The sequence below is a fragment of the Semicossyphus pulcher genome, unplaced genomic scaffold, assembly GCF_022749685.1.
Source record: "Semicossyphus pulcher isolate SPU_LCO1_2020_fin unplaced genomic scaffold, fSemPul1.0.p SCAF_16, whole genome shotgun sequence".
NCBI lineage: Eukaryota > Metazoa > Chordata > Actinopteri > Labriformes > Labridae > Semicossyphus > Semicossyphus pulcher.
The window spans coordinates 17,213,966-17,231,610 of NW_027211670.1; the positions used below are offsets into that span (position 1 = coordinate 17,213,966).

The 17,645-nt window shown below is 40.7% G+C and overlaps 1 protein-coding gene across 1 annotated transcript in view; it reads right to left on the bottom strand.

The window, feature by feature from the left end:
* The window catches only part of LOC138593564 (zinc finger MIZ domain-containing protein 1-like), a 132,538-nt gene extending 125,120 nt beyond the window's left edge, over positions 1 to 7,418 (bottom strand). Inside the window, exon 1 of the mRNA XM_069664635.1 lies at positions 7,336 to 7,418. The gene's annotated coding sequence lies outside the window, so the exon portion shown is untranslated. The remainder of the gene's footprint in view (positions 1 to 7,335) is intronic.
* Between the last annotated feature and the right edge of the window lie 10,227 nt (positions 7,419 to 17,645).

Here is a 17,645-nt window from a genome sequence, read left to right on the forward strand (position 1 = left end):
GTCATCTTTTAATTGAAGCACGATGTAAAAATGGTGAAAAATTTCCGTCATTAAGTCCCAGAGCGAAGGGAGACGTCTTCATACAGCTTGTTTTTCACTCGCACAACAAAAAAATTCAATGATACAAAACAGAGAAAAGCAGCAAATCCTCCCGTCCCTTTAAGAGGCTGAAACCGGCGAGAATCAGAAACAGAATCTGGTGACAGCTTTGGGTTTGTTTTCTTTTGACGTGTCAATCAAACAGGATCAAATCACACACAGAAGCAGATTTATGAGTTTTTGTCATTAAATCATAACTAGGAACACACCAACTTGAGGTTTTCAAGTGCTGTTAAAAAAGAAATCAAAGCTTACGCAGGGATAAAAGCTACAAATCCTTCTTGGCTCTGGGTCATCTCAGGATTTGTCGCGGTGATTATGCAAAGAGGAAGACAGGTGAGATGCAAAAACAATATTTGAATAGGAGCCTCTTGTGCGTCGACATATGGCGGCAGACGAGGGAGGAACATGTCGGGGAATTTATGCGTTTAACATCTTGATAGCTAAGTGTTATTTGGGGTGTAGCAGAGGGGTAACAGGGTGGAGAGATTACCCTCAGACCTTTTATTTTTCAGAGCGACAGAGGATGTGGGAGGAGGACGTTCCCTATGTTTTAGTAAATCCCAGTTAATTTTCCCTGTCAGAGAACAATGAGATATGGACCCCCGCGGGCTCTGTTGAATGTAATTCCAGCACTTGCTCGGAATCACCTTCATTACTCATCAGGAGTGTGGAGGATCTCTCTCTTCTCTAAGAAAAAACCCTCCAAAGCGCACACTGGATACTCGGATGCTTCTGCAGAAGCCCTCAGGAGTCTTCCCTCTTTCTTTTCGGATAGTGAGATTACACCTCTCGAGACTTTTTCAAATATTCTGATAGTTTCTAACTCAGGGAAACATGTCTGTCCTCTGCTGGAAGATTTGACAGCCCTTCAACGTTCCCGTGTTGGACTTTGTTTAATTTATAGAAGCAGGATGCTATTCATGATTCAGAGCCTTTCATTTACACTTAAAGCTGCGGCGCTGCGACATCATCTGCGTATGTTTTTCCACAGCTGTGACTGCAAAAGCTATAGTTTTATCCCTCTATAACTCACCTATTTAACCCCCAGAACCCTGATACGCGGCAGCAAACATATAGACAAATAAGAAGTAGATTTTAAATGTTTTTCGATATAGTGTTTCACCTCCAGCCAGGTCATCCAAATCTTAAGGAAATCTGACAGACAGGTTGAACACGAATAACGTCCGTCACAAGACTTCTGCACAAAGTTGAGAATGTAACTTGCAACAATGACTGGTTTCAATATCAATCATTCTGCAGGTTACGTTTTTGTCTTTGAAAGTGTTTCAAAAAATCTGTCACAGTGTCTCCATGTGCACAGTGATTTGTTTGGCCTGTTTTGTTAACTTGGATTATTTTCCTAAACTAAACCTCATTCAAATTAGAAGGAAACAGCCTTCACAAAGAAACGGCTGCACATTTAAAAAGCTATAAATGAATGATTCTGTTTATTTTCTGATTATCAACAAAACAGGCAGAAACTGTATGAAACTTTTTAAAGCAACAGTGGCAACATTTTCATGCTCTGAGCAACTTAAAGGAGCAATTCTCTAAATGAAGCCACCAATATTTGAAATTGGCGCCATAGCTGTGGAGAAAGTTGAACAAACAGCTCGTGGTTTCGCCCATTCTACATTCCTACAATACCCAGCGTGCATTGCGCCCCTCCCTCTAAAAGGAACGGCCCAGTGAGAGACACTGGAGTGAAATACTACTGTTTCGCTGCAGGTGATGGCTCAGAGCGGTACAGAATCCAAAATAGAAGAATATACCGGTGGATCGTCTAAAAAATTCAGGTCTGCAGTCTACATTTCAAACCTGATGATTTTGAATGAGACATGACATCTGAGGCGGGCGTCCTAACTGTAGTTTAGCGAGCTCCCTGACTACGTAAAACGTGTCTTCTGGCGAAGGTTTTGCAGGGCCCACTGAGGAAGCGGATAGCATCCTCCGAGCTAATAATGGCATTAGCTCCCCATAATAGCACGATAGGACTGAGGTTGAAAATCAGCGAACTGGCCCTTTAAACATGATGATTTTAAGCTTGTCTTTGGTATACATGATATAACTGAACTAATTAGCCAAATGTATTTGGATCAACAAAATTTGGAAATCATGGCAATAATTGAGTTGCGGAAATAAATCCTGCACATAATTGATATTTTGAATAAAGAGGGATTTCTCCTGGTGCACCAAGCAGGCACGGGATCGAGCCAAAACTACAGTATTTAGTCTTTTAATCACGAGCTGTGTTTCTGTTCCGGCTAACTTCCCCTCCAGCGCGACTGCAGCTGTAAGAGCAGGCGGGCCTATTGTTCAGACTAACAAGGGCCGCAGAGGTCACTCGCATTTTCACAAGAGCTTTTGCCAGAGGGGCCTGAGGAATACGCCGGCACACTCGCAGTGTGTTTGGTATGGATCTACACTAAAGCTGTTTCTATAAAGTCACATCGTTCCCAGTCTATTATAGAGGGGGATAGATTAGATTAAGTGAGATTATGCGGAGAGGGGCTCCCTAAAAAGAGCAAAAATAACACACTCAGGATTTAGCAGGCGAGTCAACAGTGGGATTAAGCAGAAAGGAGGCGTTCAAATCCAATGCTAATATGCACAACGGTCGTCCTTTCAACTTTTAAGTGCTCTCAAATGTTGCTGCGTGTTTCACGAACACAAATCTGCCATATTTTTTCTCATAAATCCACAATTTGACAAATCGCAAAACCAGAAATGAGGGTTATATTTCTTCTCCCCTCCCTCTCTGTGCTGCGAACAGTTTGTACAATAACAACTCCTATCACCAATGCAACCCGAAATATGCACAAAGTGGTTGCACACTCTAACATGATTAAATGATGTGTGGTCTGGCGTCACTCCCAGCACCTCTCCCATCCCGCGCTGCGCTCTCTATCTCCCACACACACACGCGCGCAGATTCTCTCTGCCTGAGCCGTGTTTTCAAAATAGACGCTTCATATTAACAGTCAACAGTCAAGCTGACAGGTACAGTCTGACCGTTCTCTCTCTCTCTGTCGGAGGATATCTGCGAGGTACACATGTTCGCGCGGCTCAGTGTCGCCCAGGTGGAAGCGTCACGAATCGTCAGAGGCGCACACATGAGGAATGCAAGGAGACACATGTGGCGAGAAAACATTGGTAGAGGAAAGAAATGCTTATTTTGTAACTCTGAAAGGTGGAGGAAGGATTCAGATGCCTTAATGGAATTGAAACAAGAAATACAACAGTGTGTGAGTGCTGTGTGTGTTCTTGTTGCATCATTTTCAGGGGTCACAAGCGGTTAAAAATCACTGCAAAGTTACAGCACCCCCGAGAGACTTATGAATCTACTGTGAAAGACGCAAATCCTTAAATATTCTGCACACTGTCAATCACTTTAACCCACTTTTTTTGACCACATTTTGGGCAAAAGACGTCACACTTTACTCAGCGAGCACCAACTGGGATTTCAACGTTGAGATGTAAACGTCTGAGACCTAATTTCACCCTGTTTTCAATTGGCTAAAACACAGTTTCAACATCATCATTTTAGCAATTAAAGGGTGACAAAAGAGATGATTCTAGCAGCATTTCTCCATAATCATATTGCAGTGGTGGGTGAAATCCGGTCTACACAAAGACGTAATTTCAACGCATTTTATGTTTCATACAAAAATTTAAAAAACGCTGCACTTTACGGGCTGTGTGATGTTACCAAGAAGGTTCAGAGACATCATAAAGGGAGCAGTTTTAAACATTCCCCACAGCGGAAGACAAGCCTAGATACTTAGGCTGTGCAGCTCTGACTATGAAGGCAGAACGACCCTGGATGACGTAGTTCATTAATACCTGACAGACAGATCAGTGTTAGTTTCGTTAACGAAAATTATGATGAAAAATGTTCGTCAACAACCTTTTGTCCAAGACGAAGACGACACGTTGACGAGTTAAAAATAGCTTGTCAATAAAAACTGGCGGCGCGCAGCCTATGTTTTGTGTTCGTTAACGAGGCAGGACAGGACTAACAGTTAGCGGTGGGCTGTCGGACATTTCAGATCCATGATATGTTAACTGTACTTTATCTTTTTACTCAGGCTCAGGAGTTGTCGTCGACTAAAACTATAAAGGGCAAAAATGACTCAAATGTGACTAAAACTAAAAAGCATTTCCGTCTGAAGACTAAGATTAAGACTAAATCTAAAAATAGCTGCTTAAATTAACACTGGGACACGTGTCTCAGGAGATGCCAGTGGCACGACGGTTACAAGTGCTTGACCTAAATGCAGCTGTCGTGGGATCAAATCCATCTCCACCCACGTTTACAATATTTTTTCGTTGCCGACTGTGATGCACTGCTCACGTCACAATCATTTTAGCCGCTATGTGACTTGAAAATTGCCGTTAACGTGTTTGAATGTGTGATGAATCTTGTGACAGAAGCAGGTGATATCTTGTCGAAACATAAACGTTTAAACATTTCAGTTTTGAATGTCTTTTCAACGGGACAATTAGCGTCTTTTAACGTCTTTTCAACGGGGCCATAGATGTCTTTTAAACTTCTTTTCAACGGGGGCCACAGTCGTCGTTTTAACGTCTTTTCAACGGGGCCATAGTCGTCTTTTTCACGGCAAAGGGCTGACTATGCAAGACCAGGTAAAAATTTAAGTCATGGCATTCATCGGGCCAAAACGTCACCTGCAAACTGTGCGCAAGCATTTAAGAAGGATTTTTTTATGGACAATGTGTTTTTTTAATCATCAGTTTTGTCAGTTAAATCTTTATCTACCAAGTTAGTTGTAACTATATCTGTAAAACAAGAGTTAAAAACCACCATTTACCTTTGAAATGCCGTGAAGTTGTTGCAAATCATTTACTCAAAGTACCCGAGTAAACGTACGTAAGTTTCGTTAAACGCCAAGTCATCCAAAACTATCTGACTTCCAGAGACGCTGCACAATCAAAAGAACTCTTTACTTTGTTATAATTCCCAACAAGTAGCATAATAACAGGATTATTCGACATGAAGTGCTGTTTGACACCAAACTAAACCTCATGATTGAGCTACTCCAGCTGCCCACTGACACACTTTCTGCTCAGTGAAAACAGTCCAACCAGCAGATTGAGATTCATCCCGGGAGTTTATTCTCTCCAGCAAAGACACCACAACAAGGGACCTTGAGGAAAAAAACCTACGCGAGCCTCCCACAGGCTCCGACCGAGGAGGAAGAGCAGTCGCTCGCTCGTCGGTTTCCTGTTAGAGGGGCTCGCCGCGAGTGGAATTCCCAAGTCGAATCAATAACATTATGACATTATAGCCGTGTTTACCCGCTACTTAAGCACACATTGTTGGGGAAAAAGGAGGATCAGGCTGCGAAACCATAGGGAGAGGAATCAGATATTCCACAAAGGAGTGTTTATCTGGAGGTAAAATGACACAATGTTGGGGTTTTAAGGTATTTCCAGACACAAAAAGAGCATCAGATGCAGAAAGGTGGTTGAAGAAGACCAGCTCTCCGGGCAGTGCTGCTGCGGCTAGAGGTAATGAGGCCTCTTGTGTGTCCTCTCTGATCTGAGAGTTGAATTATTTCCCATGTGGCACGGCCATTTCCAGCTTCCGTCTTTTGCTCTCACCTCCTCGGGTGGGAAACGAGAAACTCCCACCCTGCTCTGAAAACGTGTTGCCATTGTCAATCCAAACACAGAGACCTCCGATTGGCTGCAGTCCAGATTTAAAGGACTCTAAAGGATATGTAGGAGTTGATATCAAAATAAAAGTCTCTATATCTAGGTTTTGTTTCCACGCTTCTCATTGGTCAGGGGGAAGCTCAGAGTTAATAAATGGTCGACTCCAGTGCCCAGACACACGTGCTGGGCTGCAGATCTCCGTTTCAATGTGTCTTTTGTTTGACGGCTGGTGTTTCAACATCCTCAACTTGAATAGAAGAAGGTCAGCGTGGTGGGGTCTGCTCCAGGGTTATTCAGGAGCCCAAACCTGGGGGCCCCAAAGAGGAGGGGAGGGGACGGAAAACCTCCATCTCTGTCTGACATACAGGATCATTTTATTAAGGTACTGGAAGTTTCGGGAATTAACGTCAAATGCTTGAGCAAAGGAGCCGATTCACATAGACGACATGAAGAAAGTTTTAACACCAGCAGATCCAGTCAGTTCAGGCAGCTGTTAAACCCTTGGATTACATCACAGAACTGCTCACAAACCTGTATCACCACACAAGTTTACATGACCCCCCCAAGCAGCCGGATCCAAACAGACTAATTGGGATGCTGCGGCTGCTAAAAACAGACAACAGGCAGGGGAACGAACTTTTCAGCAACATAACAAAAACAGGAAAAGCTCTCCTGGACATCTCTGCAGAAAAAAAGACAAGAAACATCTGCACGCACACGCCTGCTGATGCTCTAAAAGTGGGAATTCAGAAGCAGAGAGCATGTGTTTTAAGGAGAAACACACTATGTCATTGACAATTGTTTGGAAGCAGATCACTTTTTCCACCATGCTCTTTGCTTCCTGCACAGATGTAGGTACAGCAAGTGAACATGAGCCCCTCAATTTTCAACTGCTTCAGACAGCAGGAATTTTTGGGAGTCAACTTGTTAAACCCATATGAAGCATACAGCTAAATGATGACTCCAGGCTTGTGTGACATAAATACATTGATATCTAATAGTAGCTGTGCACACGTGCTGCTGTTAACAAAGTTCAGAAATAAACATTTAGCGTGACGTTTAGTGGATAATCCGCGCGGCTGCACGGACCATCTGCAGCTCCAATGCAAAGCCATATTAGACAAAACCATGTGCTTTAAGGTTTTTAAAAGGTAAAAGAGCAAGAAATAGCTTTTAATATTGCACATGCACAGAGAGAGAAACACGCAGCGCGGCATGATTCATTCTGCAAGCAAACTGCACACAAGCTGCTGCTACATTTTAGCCTCCAAGCTCCAACGCTGTGCAGATCAACGCGGCATCTGTTCCCAACAAAATGCACAACCTGCTTAACAGCCCGCCGGTTCAATCCCGACGGCACACAGCGGCGTGGTAGTAAATAAAACGCTGCGGTGGGTTATTACAGCCTCCGACGTGCTCCTGGGTGCCAGTTCAAGTGGTCACTCTATTGTTGGGAAACAATCTGGAAACAAAAACCTTCACGCGACAACAAGACACACAGCAGCAGCGCGAGCGATAACCGGGGGATAATAAGGTAACTTTGCGGGTACTCACCGGGTTATTAAGCGCAGAAAGTCCTCGGTTAATTTTCGGCTCTTGTTTTTAAATATCGTCCCCCCTCACAGCCACTGAGAACGGGCTCAACGTCAGTGGGTGAGTAACTGAATAGACTCGGAGAGAGCGCAGTAAGTTGAAGTGTCAAATTACATTGGCTATTCTATTACCAGAGGGACCCATGCTCGGTGGCTGCTGACAAAATGTGTCGCGGATTTTTTACGCGGAGAAGCCATCAGGAAGAGAAAGAAAAGGGGAGGGAGAGAGAGAGAGGGAGAGGAGCCGGACTCAGCTCGGTTCAGTCAGCAGCCATCTGGTACTCTGGATGTGCTGGAGAGAGCCGGACCGAGTCTGGTACCAACCGGGTCCATCGTACTGTGTACATAGAATCTGGATTTAAGGGGTGTTTTTAAAGGGAGTGTACGTTACTGAAGAGTAGTTTCAAACATTATATTTGAAATTGACCATGCTTGGTATTATATTTTGTATCTCTTTATTTATTGGAAGACTTTAGACTTTAGACTTTTTTATTATAATGGTACATAAGCACATAGCTATTTAATACTTAATATTAGTACTCATTATATATTTTTTAAAAATTATAAATGCAAAAAAAAAAAAAAAAAAATGACATGATTGATTGATTCAAAATAAGAGGCGTATTGTTTTTTTATTAAAAAAATATATAAAATAAAAATGTAAAAAATATTTTTATAAAAATAAATAATATTGTAAAAATTAATAATAAAATATAAACAAAATGAACACAGTAATAATTGTAATTATAATAATACTAAAACATTTTAATATGAATCCGTTTTTAATTATTAAAATTAATACTATTATTGCAACATTTTTATACAATCTTACAGTTCACTATCTGATTAAATTATACAATACTAAAAATAAACTATAAATCATATTATGATGATATGTATAATAGCGATATAAATATCGACAGAACACGCGCACGCCCTTACGCCAGCACACTGACGCATATGCACGCGCGCGCTGTGTCATCCCGCGCTCCTTCCTCGGAGCTGACGCCACCCTCCGTGTTTTGCAGGTCGCCGCTCTCTGATGGAAAGCTCTGAATAACAAAGACATGTTTGAGAGCAGCAGCGGCATCAGCAGCAGCAGCAGCGGCAGTCTGGGCTGAGCGCTGACGTCAAGGAGCCATGACTGTGCCAAGCAGCATCCAGACTTCACACTGACACACACACACTCACACACGTAAACACATATTAACACATTGACCTGCTTGCTGCCACTGTGGCCTGTTAGGAAGCACCCCATGTCAAAAGTTAGAATCACAACACCCTGCATGCTGTGATTGACACCTGAAAGTTGAACTGTGTTTAGGGTCAGATTGGAGTTAATAGAATCAATCCATAAATCAACATTTTTTTATTTTTACAGCAGCAAATCACAACAAAAGTTATCTCATGACAAAAACATAAAGAGCAGGTCTAAACCATACTCTGAGACTGAACATTAATCCACCAATGAGCAAGCACTTGGCAACAGTGGCAAGGAAAAACTTCCTTTTAACAAGCAGAAACCTCAAGCAGAAGCAGACTCATAGTACTAATGCCTATAATAACAGTAGAAATATGACCAATATTAGCCAATACAACTATATTAAAGAGAAAATAAGCATGACTGATAATAATAATTGTAGTAGTGGGAGTTAAGCAGGTCCATGACAGCAGGTGCTCTGCAACAAAAGCCAACAGGAACCCGACAAGGGAGCACAAAAACTCCTAGGAAGATACAGAGTCACCACACAAGTGATACACTCTGCCTGCCTGTTGGGACTCCCCTATTTTCTGGCCTGTGCATCTACCCCAGCTGTCTAACTTCGGGGGGTTGGGAGGGAAAGGCTGGAACAATAGGTGCCATTTGTCCTGCTAAAAGGTGACAGGAAGCATTGATTTCAGCCCGTTTCAGGCGTGTAAGCCATCCCCAAATTGGCTAATGTGAACATTTCCCTCTAAAGGAGATTGGTAAATTTTTAAGGTAATTGTGATTCTCTGGGGTTGTACCAGGATGCAGGAGCAAACTTTTCCTGAGTACAAAGAGCCAAATCAATGTTATTGAGCAATAAAGCTTCCTCATGTTCAATAGTTGCAAGGTACAGCAGAAACAGTTTAAACCTAAACAAAAAGCTTAAAGATAATTCGATACATAGCCTAAATAAAAACACAATTATAAGTGAAAATCTGGAGGGACATCGGGACATATTTTATGCTACATATTTGATAACCCCTTAACTACCATCAAAAAACAGCTAAAGTTAGCATTCAACCAATTCCCAGCTAACTTTACCATTAGCTAGGACTTAAAGCCTCTCCTGTCGTGTTGTATAACACTATCAAACTGTAATGTTAGCATTCAACCATTTACAGCCACCATTACTGTTAGCTAGGACATTAAGCCTTTCCTATCACATCATATAACACAAACGGTAATGTTAGCGTTGAACCAATTCCCAGCTAACTACCATTAGCTATTAGCTATTAGCTAGGGTTTTAAGCCAGTCCTATTGTATTATATAACACTATCAAACAGTACCGTTAGCATTGTACCAATTTGTAGGCAACATTACCGTTTGCTAGGTCTTGATCCCTTTCTTATCGCATTGCATATTGAACAGTAATGCTAGTATTCAGCCACTTCCTAGCTAGCAGTATAAGCTAGGGAGTGGTTAATTAAACTTTCGGAGGTCACTTTCGGCTTCTTTTTTGGGGGGCATTTTATAAACCAAATTATTAATCCATTAAACATGAATACAATCTGCAGATTAATTGATAATGAAAGAAAACGTTGCTGTGGCCCTAGTCATAATTCGATTTAAGGCAAAATGTTCATACTGTTTTTATATTCTCCAAATGAAAGCATCATTTAAAGATGGAGTAGTTTGGATCAATATTTTGTACCATAAAGCTCATTTCAAATACAGTAAGCAGATGTACTCTTTCTTAAATAGTCATCTATTTAATAGCTTAAAATAGCTCTTATTCACCAATTTTTCTCAGGCAAATTAAGCTTGTCGCACAGAGCTACAAGGACTATAGGTATCCTTGTAGGTCAGTATAGCCTCAATCCACACTTATTAACAGATTAAATTGACCATCATGATATTAAATCTTCACTGTAGTGTTTCACTGAGATGTTTTGAAAGCGATCGACCTGTCAGACCTGTGATCACACTGTTGTGACACCTTCTCTCTCAAGATGATGTGACGTCTGCGACAAGACGGGCACACTGGTCCAAATTTAGACAGGAATTTTTTTTATCACAACTGGGTCAAGGAGACTAAATGAAAAAAAAAACAGACTGCTAATTAAATGCTTAAAAAATTTCATGTAAAGAGGTGCTCAATACTGCAGCATCAGCATGCTCGAGTGCTGCAGACATCACATTTACCTGACATGTTTTACTGCCTGGGGCATGTTGGTCCTGTGGGTATCAGTCTCCTTACAGCAAGACGCACACAGGTTTGATTTTAGCCTACTCTGAATAGAGTTTCTTTTCTATACCCATGTTGAATGGTTTTCATCTCTTTATAACATAGATGAATTAGAGACCAAAAAGCTTCAAAACATGTTTTAGAATTAGAATTTGAAGTCTTTTCTATCGTTTGTTATGACACTATCAAACAGAAATGTTAGCATTTAACCTATACCTAGCTAACATCACTGTTACCTAGGACATGAAGCCTTTTCTATCATATCGTACAGTATAACACTAACCAACAGTAATTTTAGCATTTAACCTAAACGTAGCTACCATTACCGTTAATTAGGACTTGAAGCCTTTTCTATCGTGTCTTATAATACTATTATACAATAATGTTAGCATTTCACCTATTCCTGGCTAATATTACCATTAGCTAGAACTTGAAGCCTTTTCTACCGTATCGTATAACATTATTAAACTGTAATGTTAGCATTTAACCTATACCTAGCTAACATTACTGTTATCTAGGACTTTAAGCCTTTTCTATCACATAGTACAGTAGAACACTATTAAACAGTAACGTTAGCATTTAACCTAAATGTAGCTAACATTACCATTAGCTAGGAACTGAAGCCTTTTCTGTTGTAGGCCTATCTTATAACACTTTTAAAAAGTAATATTAGCATTTAACCTATACCTAGCTAACAATACTGTTATCTAGGACTTAAAGCCTTTTCTATCGTATCGTACAGTATAACACTATCAAACAGTAATGTTAGCACTCAGTCTCTTTCTAGCTAATTAAGCTAGGGAGTAGCTAATGCTTACAGTAGCTTTTGGATGCCAGTAGCTTAAAATAAAATGATAAACAACTGTAATAAGAGAGGATTGTATTGATGAACCAAAAGAAAATATAGAATACCCAACTCTTTCACTCAGCTCTACTTTTTTAGCGAGTTTGGCTCATTGTTTTGGTTTTTTACGACTATTAACTTAACTATCTGATTCAGTCAAGTTGCAAGTGTTGGTCAAGGCTGATGTTGATCGTTTTCTTCCGGAAAATGTAAACTATACTTCCCAAAGCATCCTGGGTGATAAAATCTTAATGAAACCATTAAATTTGTTTCTGGCTGTGACACACATCAGTGGAAGTGTTTACTTTGTTTAATATGCAAGCCAAAAGTGAACTGAAGTCTTGGTAATTTGCTAGCTGTAATGACTATGAATGGACTTTAAGGGGGGCATCAGCTTAAACCATGACTTCTTTTATTGTTATGTTAAATAGTGCGATGACAAAATCAGCAGCTTTGAGTCAATTGAAACAGAAACAGAAAAACAGTGATGCTGCCTGATTTTTGAGCTACACAACACAAACATATTCTTGCATTTGTGCACTTCTTGAGTTGAGATTTTATTTGCCACATGCAGACAAAGACTCTCTGAATATTACAAAACACATTGTGGATATTGGACTTGCAGCACCCACACGTTTTGCTAGCTCCTTCCATAAAAGCAGCACAATGTGATCTTTGAGAGTGCAGGCCGGCAGATGTCTGTGTTTTCATTTACAGTTCCCACCTGGTTTATGAATGAACAACCGCCAGGCTCCAGAGACCGGCCCACATCCTCCACAACCAACCAACCAACCAACCCCTGGCTGCTTTCCAGTGCAAATGTGTTCACAGTGAACACTTTACTCTGCTGCGGACGGAGAGCTCAGGCTGCTCGCTTAATGTTCCAAACATGGAGAGAGATGGTGTTGGAGTCGCACATTTCTTAGGGTCTACTTTTTGCGCTGTTAGAGGATATTTTGCGTCACTTTCCTTTGCAGAAACATGACATTGTGAGTCAAATTATAGCATCAGACAACAGCAATTGGGGTTTCATTTTTACCAAGCCCCTTAGGTTCATGTGTGTCCTCTCTCTAACAACTATTATTAAGGGTCTGTTGTGTTGTGCGATTGTATGTGACCTGGTGAACAAACAGGACTTCAAAGGATGGAGGAGGAGGAGGAGTATTGCCCTCCGTTTGACAAAAAGAGGGAGAACATGAGGGAAATGTGATAAACCCCATTGATTCTCATTAGAGGCAGACAGAAAGAGAGCAGACATACCTCGACAGGTTGTGCCGAAGCCTCCTGATGGTTTCCTCCCCTCGTTCTTTTTCTTTCCTTCAGACATTTTTTTGAGCAGATATCTGGCTGCCGGCACCCCATGCTGCTGCTCTGTTTTTGGGGGGGAGCAGAGAGCCAATCAATGTGTGCTCACAAAGGGGGGAAGAGCGTTCAGAAAGCCAACTGTTCCCTCAGGCCACGGGAGCTGAGGAAGAGGGAGAGACAGAGGGAGGCAGAGCAGAGAGAGAGAGAGAGAGAGAGAGAGACAGGCGAGGGGGTTGACAACATGTTTCCTTTGCTGCTTTACACAGAGAGGAATAACATGATCAGTGCAGCTCTGACATGCAGCAGATACGACACTGACTCCGGTTCACTGACGTGTGCAAATAGAGTAATGCTTGTTTAAAGAAAATCATAATAAAGCTGCTGCTAATGATTTAGTCATTTATTAGCATTTAATCAGTGTGTTATTTTTAATTAATCAATTAGTCATTCAGAAAAAAATTTAGATTAGCAATTTTGAGAACCCAAGTTGATACAGTGAAGAGGTGAGGGGGAGGTCGTGAAAATTAAGATGTAAGGTCAAGGTTAGAAAAACATCTTGGTTCGAGTTAGAATGTTTACTTAGTCAAGGTTCAAAGGTTGTCATGGTTACAATAATAAACATGCGTTTCAGGTTTGGGAACCATCATGGTCATGGTTAAAAGAAACAACATTAGAAGAATACAGGAAAAAAACAGTCTTCTCATTTGCTTAAGTCCCACGTTTTGATCATGACCCCGATGACATCATCAGGGTTTCTTTATATTCTTGGACTTTAAAAAGAATTCCCTGAAAATGTAACCGATCTTGATGAGCCTAATTGTCGGACTGCTCCTTATATCGATTTATTGTTTTAGCTTGAACTGAATAACAATAAAATAAAACGTCAATAATCATTCAATTAAATTGTCATACATTTTCTCTCAATAGACTTTTAATGAACTAATGTACTTCAACTAAGTCTGGGTACATACTACAAGATGATCAAGCCGATTTCAGGCCAGATTTTCCCCTTCTGACAAAGTAAGCGAAGTCCTGATTTTTGGATGGTTCTAAAGATTATCTTGCCAGATTTTCCCGTGGTGTGAGGGATGGTTAAGAGTGATTTTACTTCCCCTAAACTGCTTGGAAGTACATTGTGGTAGCACTGATTTCAAATCATAAATAGTAAACATGTTCAATATTTACGATCCGATATCCTGTTGTATGGGGGGAACCACAAGGACAGCCGAGCACGCATACTGTGGATTGTCACGTGGAACCAAACGATAGCCAAGAAAGAAGCACAATAACCGCAGCCATGGTGGCAAAAGCACTCATTGCTTATTCTTCCTGCCTGTCCTCCGCCATTTTTGTTTACTCTCAAGTCACGTTTGACCGCATGAGATTTTACGAGATTTAGAGTCAGGACTCTGGTTGTGCGTGAATGGAATCTGGTGTGCCGTTTTGGTCATATTGTTTCTCTCCACTGACTACAGGTACAAAACTGTTAATTCTATCATTATTTGTCGTCATGTGTGGGGTCCCTCACATTTTCAACATCTGTTAAAGCTCCTGTGAGGAGTTTTTCGCTAGTTATGAAACAGACTGAAATTAATTCTGATTACTCTATATGATCTACAAAAGCAAACCAGAGCATCAGGAAGAGTATTGATTATTTCTATGTAGGTATTTTTAATGCCTGAAACTGCTGGCGAGGGGGTAGGTGTCAGACGAAGAGAATAACTGCATGCTGCCTTTGTTTACATTTTCCAGGGCAAACATTTAAAGTGAGTGATACATATGACTGTTAAAGAAAGCAGGAAGAGATTTGTTTTGTTAAAAAACACTACTTAAGCATGTACAGGAAAAAAATCAGCAAAGAGATAAGAGGTACGGCTTTGTCCACAGGGGGCGCCAAAATCAACTCAAACAGAAAGTTTCTCACAGGAGCTTTGAGATTTAAAAACTCCTTTAGTGTGGGCCTGGCTTTAGACAAGTGACCCCATGTTTGGTTCATCGCTGTGCCGCCCGTTGATCAGTCATGTGACCTTTAGATAATCATAGATTCCAAAATATTTTTATGATTCTTTTAAAATATATAAATCCAAAATATCATATTCACTCTTAATGGAAAGATAAATACAAAGGACCATAATTTTTAGAATATTCTTTAGCAAACATAATTTTTCCTCCTCAACCATCGTGGGTAAAAAAGGTTTAATATCCTTCTTTTAACACTCAAATCGCTTTGTTTTTCTTTTTATGACTGATCAATCTTTCGTTTACTCGACAATAATGATCACAAAATATAAATTGCTCAATTTAATTGGTTATCTAGTATCTGTATGGCACAGTGCGGCACTGCTGAACCATACTATGTGTGTGTTTTCATGCGCTGGGAATTATGCATAATTTGCGTCAAACAATCCCTGCGTGACAGATTGAGCTCACAGTGGGTGTTCCACTTAATAAAATCACTTGTGTGTAACAACTCCCACCTTGACATCCCTCTGTTCCCTCTCACAGGAAAAAGCTTTTGCTATATTGCGGCACTGTGAACACTTTTTTTTGTTTTCGTTTTATGTATTACCTGACAGGAGGTTAACTAGCTATTTCCAGCTCCATTATTCTGCTGTAACTCCGGGGCAGAGTGAAAAGTCAATTATACTCAGAGCATACTGTGTTTGTCAGAATCTCCTCTGCTGAATCATTTTCTGCTAAATGCAGCCGTTTAATTATTACCAAGACATTATAGGGTTTAATGAGATACCACAGTAAATTGCGTTGCGCTAATAAAAAAAAAAAGCAGTTCCTCAACAATATCAGAGCCGGCCCGCGCGGCACCGTGACATTTGAGTAAGATGCTCGTCTTATCTTACAGGATGGGTTCTCGCTCCTCAGCTGGGAAATGTTGCACGTTTTTTTAAGGTCAGGTTGAATCTCTTTTCATCAAAGGAGCTTAGCAGAGTGATTTCCTCGTATGATAATTTACCTCGCCAACAGGTATCAACATACATACTTGATCCAAGATGGCGTAGAGCTACGGTGCAGTTTCACAGCTGAAATACAAGCTTCTTCCTGGTATTATTCTTCTAGAAGTTTCTATGTCATTTCCTCCGACAGTAAGAGATTGAATTCTTCTTTTCACAGAATAACTCGCAGCAAACCCCCACAGACCAGGTGTGAACTTGTGAACTCGCTGCAGGTCTTAGTTGTCGGTGACGGAGCAACATTGATATCACTGAAAAGGCATAATTTCTTGTTGCTTTATTTCATTATGGTGTGTTGAGATCTCCTTTAACACGAGTGTCTCTTGTGTTATTGTTTGCGAGAGGGGCTTTTTGCTCTCTTTGAAAGGAACTGACACTAAAAGCTGCTGTTTTTCCTTTGAGGTTTGGAGCACTTAAACATTTTCTGCAATCGACCTCTACTGTAGCCGATGTTGGTATCAGTAGAGTAACTGTAATAGCAGACGCATACGAAGGCAGACATCACATTGGGGTCAGAAGTGGAAGATGAATGTGTTGGTAAAAGGGGAGATGTAATTCAACAGTTGATTTTCTTGCTTTGTAGCTGCACTTGATCAAGGATGTGTTGGATTGGGAGGCTCTTTGAGCTCCACATTAGTCCAAAATGTTCTTCCGGGACTTTAGAAGAAGTCGCAGGGAAGTTGACCTTTGACCTTTTAGGTAAAATATGTTATCACGTAATCGTTTTATGCTAATAGACACATTTATGTTAATGTGTCAATAATGGCGTTTGAATTGTTGGTTGGGGCCAAGAGAGTTCCTTTAAGAGATCACAGTGATCCTGACCTTTGACCTTTGACCACCAAAAGTCCAAATGGAAATTTGTGCCATATTTGAAGTTCCCTCAAGGCATTCTTCAAATCAGATTTGAAAAGACGTATAAAACTGGTTCAAAACTGAACGTTTTTTCACAGACTACACACAACGGCAAATTTCAAGTCACATAGCGGTTAAAATTATTGTATGTAAGCAGTGCATCACAGTCACCAACGAAACCGTTTTTGTCTCGTTCTTTCATGTTGTCTGGTCATTTCCTGTTTTATTTTGAAAGTAACCCCGTTTCCCTCTTGTTTCAGATCACTTTACATCTTGCCCCTGTGTTCCCCGCGTCTGGTGATTGTCTGGCCCTCCCTAATCGTTTTCACCTGTGATTCCCTTTCTCATGTTCAAATAGTGGCGTCTCCCTTTGTCCTGTGCCAGTTCGTACTTGTCTTTATGTCAGTCGTCCCAGCCTTTTCCAGATACCAGATTCCATGTTCCTGTTCAAGCTAAGTCTGGGAGAGTTCTAGTCAAGATATTTTTGTTTAGAGTTTAGAGATTCTTTTGTTTGTTTTTCCCTCAGGTTAGAGAAGAATTTATGTTTTAGTTTTGTAGCATAGAGCCTCGTTTGTTGAGTGCAGTTTTTGGTTATTTCAGATAGAGTATTGTTTATTTATTCAGGTTTTCCTCTTTAAACGATTTAGGTCTTTTGTTTTCTAGATGAGGGTTTTCCTCTGTTAAGAGAGATTTTTGGTTTAGAAATAGTCAGATTAGAAGCCAGGGAAAGATCTGGTTTCTTTTTGTCTTTGGTACCTGTGATTTAATTTCAAATACATATTTTATATTTACTTTTACTATTTGTCCAGTGTCGTGCATTTGGGTTTCACTCCTGTCTAGGCAGATCGTTACAATATTGTCTTC